The sequence below is a fragment of the Pygoscelis adeliae genome, unplaced genomic scaffold (assembly GCF_000699105.1).
Source record: "Pygoscelis adeliae isolate BGI_AS28 unplaced genomic scaffold, ASM69910v1 Scaffold120, whole genome shotgun sequence".
In the NCBI taxonomy this organism is placed as follows: domain Eukaryota; kingdom Metazoa; phylum Chordata; class Aves; order Sphenisciformes; family Spheniscidae; genus Pygoscelis; species Pygoscelis adeliae.
This window is the reverse complement of record NW_008824032.1, coordinates 6,448,814-6,453,498: the sequence shown is the minus strand read 5'-3', so window position 1 is coordinate 6,453,498 and position 4,685 is coordinate 6,448,814. Positions and strand designations below refer to the sequence as shown.

The 4,685-nt window shown below is 41.8% G+C and overlaps 1 long non-coding RNA gene across 1 annotated transcript in view; it reads right to left on the bottom strand.

Annotated features, from left to right (window-relative positions):
* Positions 1 to 4,685, bottom strand: part of LOC103921507 — a 241,151-nt gene that overhangs the window by 135,646 nt on the left and 100,820 nt on the right. The window contains exon 3 of the long non-coding RNA XR_663851.1: positions 2,487 to 2,608. This is a non-coding gene — a long non-coding RNA (uncharacterized LOC103921507). The remainder of the gene's footprint in view (positions 1 to 2,486; positions 2,609 to 4,685) is intronic.

Below are 4,685 nucleotides of genomic sequence, written 5' to 3'. Positions count from 1 at the left end.
TGAGTGGGTAAACCACTAACATTTTCTGTTTACTAATGTGGCCTCATCCCTCCTAGTCAGCACTGTACCCTGTGTTTCTCCTCACTTTATTAACCTCATCTCTCTCTAGCATCCTCATACTATAGCTCAGATTTTCCTTGCATTCCCCACAGAGCAATCTTCACCTTACATCTTCTATTATACCTTTAAGAGCACCTGAAATATTCACTGCCAACCCTCCACCATCTCCTTGCAATGACCCTGCCTGCATTTCCCACTGGGTAGCAGACACACATTACGGCTTCTCTGCTGACTGCTCAGCCGGTGTGGTTGGGACACTGGGCAACTGGGGAGTCAGTTTGTCCTGAGTGACCAGTCTGCCTGCCCTGCAGCTATGCAGACAGAAATTGCTGCCTCCAGACTGCAGCAATTGCAGCTGTGGCCCAGATGCAGCACATTGCATGGACCTGTCCTAGAACAATGACAAAAGTATTCCCACTGTGCTAGAGTTTCTCTCATAAATGCTCCCTCATAAAATAAGCCAACAAGAAACTGTGGGGGGAAAGAGCAATAAAAGAGAATCTTATCATAATTATCTGGAAATGTACTACCCACGCACAGAGGCCTCTCCATCACCCCAAGCAAAAGAACCCATACGAACAGCAAAGGGTGAAATGAGTGACTAGCTCTGCACAAGTTGTTTAGTTTCAGAAGAAAACTGTTGCTGTAGAGATTTTTCAAGTCCAAATGTTCCTGGGGAAGGTAGTTCCAGTAATTCTGGGAAGGAAGCCAATCCCTTGGCTTTATATGTAAATATTTAAACAACATTATTTTTATATACATATATACATATATTTTATACACATATACATATATGTCTTTAGACTTCCAGACTTGCAAAACTGCAACGGAAAAAATATGCCAGTCGATGTACGGCTATCAGCTCACCTGCCTGAACCATGATAACTGACCATCAGAAACAAAATACAACAATGACTTCAAAATAATTGAGGCATATCATCTATGTATACTAATCCACCCAAACAGAAGAGCTGAAAGAGCGGGACTACAGATTCTAAAGTAGAGAGATTAAAGTCTTAAATTTTATCTCCTTAGAAGTGGCAAGAACATAAGGTTCATCAATTTTAAATCTTTCAGAGCCTAGACGGATGCCGAGTGCTCCATCCACAGGTGTGGAATCTCCAGCTTTGGACGACACAAAGCTTCGCATTCCTAGCATCTTAGTGCTCCGACACCTGATAGTAAAGCTGTGACTTCACCGTGTTTAGAAAGGTCACTGCTGCTTCAGGCTTAAATCAGGTACATACCTCAAAAGGGATTACTTGGTAGAAAATGCAAGCAAAAGAATGGAAACATATCTGGCACTGAGATTTAGTGAATAAATAAGATAGGAAGAAAAAAAAAAGCTTTAAAATTGTTGAGGAGGGGGTCGATAAAATGGAGGAAGATGATTTAGTGAGCAGAAGGTATCTAGTCAGAGCGTATGATGAATAAATCAATCCATGAAAATAAAATTTACCACATGGATTCCCACTGTATATACTCAGTAAGCAAAAAACACACCCTAATACAAGGTACGTGTGTGTAAATTCATAGCTATATGATTTAAAGAAATCAAATATTTATGAATACAATATTTACATGTCTGTTCAAGTATGTATATATAGCACAGCCACTGTGAGTTTTAAGAAAAAATCACATAAGTGTACGTACATATACATAAAAAAACGTGCAGAAAAAAGGACCAAGAGTAGGGCAAGTCTTTTAGAAAATATTTTAATGGCTTTATAAAAAGCCCTCACTCAAAGTTTGAGGGGGTTTTGCAATCTTACATTTTTCTATTGCAAAATACACCTGCTTTCTTTTATTTCTTCCCCCCCCAAACTAAATATTTCTTCCATCTAATGACTCTCTTTATTAGACAGCATCTAATTTGCATACATTTACATACAATTTAACTGCTAGCTTGTGAGAACAAAGAAATGGCTCTGTATTGTACTGAAGGACAATACTCAGAAAAGGAAGGTATAAAAACCAGCTAGCTCGGTGGCTGTGTATTCTCTTTGTTTCAAAAATACCAGGATTTTTAAACACACCACTTAAAGGGTGAAAAAGATTATTTCATCAAACAATGAAAAAAGATACAGTGCAGCTCCCTTTTAACACATTCTCTCTCTGGCCTGGTTAATGGGATTTAAGGGTCCAAGATTTCTTTGCTTTCTTCTGTTTCCTTTATTAGAACTGATGGATTTAATTCTGTCACATATTTTACTTCATATTTTATTCCTATAACAATCTATGCTGAAGTTCAGCTCCAATGCTAATTCAATACTATCTTCTTTTCCTTGCAGTCAGCCTGGAATACAACTGAATGATCTTTGACGGGCATGAAGTACTCTGCCCTCAATGCCCAGCTAATGGATTTTAGAGAGAGTCTGCCAGAATTTTACTTTGTGGCAACAAGTCCAGAGATAATGAAAACTTACCATGTAGCTGACTGGGAATCAACAGGAAGGGAAGCAGGGCTGAGCTCCGCTTGTGAGAACAGGGAGGGACCGTGGTCAGAGTAAACGCAGGATGTAAAGGATGTGTCAAGCCCTCTAGTTCCCTAAAAGAAGAAAAGAAAATGATCTTTAAGATCTCACATGAAGCAAAAACCTTTAGAAACAGTTGGCAAAAACTCCAACGCAGGCCCTACCAAAAGCATGATACAGCAGCAAAGGGGTTTTCTCCAAAGGCTTTGCAGTGGGACTACCAATTTCAGAGGACAGCTGCGAATCTAATCCATGTGGACTTGACATAAAAATCTTGCAGGAAAAAAAACATGATTTCAGGCTGCATGCTGCACACCTCCATGTCCCCTCAAACGTGTGAAACCCAGCGAAGCAGAACGGTCTGCCATTTGCTACTGCCTGCATAGTGTTGCTGCTAGCTTCACTTCCAAACTCTCCCACTCCCAGCATCATACTTAATGACTTATGCTCAGTGGGGCAGACCAAGTAATGCCTAATTTTGAAAAAGTAAAGTACCAATATTCAGTGGCTCAGGAATGGGGGAAAGAAGGCCCAAGCACTCTGGCAGCATGTTATAAGGGCCTGTCCGACAGAAACACGTGAAACCTTTTCTAGTGTAAGCAGACCTATTGCAACCTAATAGAATGGGACTATACATAGCAAAAATCATTAGGCCAAGTCAGCTGTACAAAGCAGGTATAGTATTTAGGATCCAGCAGTCACCTGCTCCATTCAGTTTGCCCTAGCCAGCCACATGGCATGTGGTACACTGGCTTCATACGATCAGCAAAAGGCCAAGGGTTAATTTGATGGGCATTCACACACCAGCATGTATGGCACAGTAACACTGGGACAGAAGATACAGGAGCCACATCACAAGCTGTACACGGAAGAAAATTGTGCTGATACTGCCCTGACATGCCTCACTGGCACTCAAAATACATTATAGATTATTTTCAGACACAAATTTTAATTTAAAGCTGGCTGAAATGTTAATGAAGTTTTGGCTCTTTTTCAAAGGGGAAAATTCCCTACTGCTTACAAAAATCTTTTTCCCCCCACCTGATTTGCTTCTAATGACATATAGCAACCAAACCTCATAAAAGAAATTAAGTAAGCCTTCATATAATTTTTCCTTTTCAACGATGAAAGGTTGAGGTGTGTGATCTTCAGAGTTTCTGACGCATACCAAAACGCAGGTTTTAGCAAACAGTGGAAAAAGTAAATTCCAAAGCCAAAGTTCCTTTAACTATCACATTCTATGCTCACAGCTCTGTCTTGCTGAAACTATGGGTTATTATTTTCAGAACCTTAAGAGCGTGGCTGCACTATGATGTAAGCTGATTTTAATTGGAACTGCCACAGTCCCACCCTTCCCTCACCTCTTTTCTCTCCTGGCCACATGTCCCTGAGCCCATCCTTGAGCCAGGACTGGATAACTGGTTTCATTCAGCTGAATGAAAAACCTCTTTTCCATATGTTTTCAGCCAAATCAACCCCCAGTCGCAGCTCAACATCGAGGCATGAAACTCGGAGGTTAGAGCTAAGGAGGCAGAACTGTACAAATGAAGGGACAGCAACAAAGCGGCCTCAACGTCGATCACTTTAAGCTGCTGCGGACCTACATCTTGAGATGTCTAGGCCTGCTTTGGTATATGACATGGAAGAAAGGCTCCTATCACATAGCTGGAAGCCAAACTAATCATGGTGTTGTGGTTTAACCTGGCAGGCAGCTAAACACCACACAGCTGTTCACTCACTCCTCCCCAGTGGGATGGGGGAAAGAATTGGAGGGCGGGCGGGGGGAAGGTAAAACTTGTGGGTTGAGATAAAGACAATTTAACAGGACAGAAAAGAAAGGGAAAATAATAATAATGATAAAAGAATATTCAAAACAAGTGATGCACAATGCAATTGCTCACGACCCGCTGACCGATGCCCAGCCAGTTCCCGCGCAGCGGACCCCCCAGCCAGCTTTTCCCCTAGTTTATATACTGAGCATGACATCATATGGTGTGGAATATCCCTCTGGTCAGTTGGGGTCACCTGTCCCAGCTGTGTCCCCTCCCAAATTCTTGTGCACCTCCAGCCTACTCACTGGTGGGGTGGTGTGAGAAGCAGAAGAGGCCTTGACTGTGTGTAAGCACTGCCCAGCAACAACAAAAAAATACC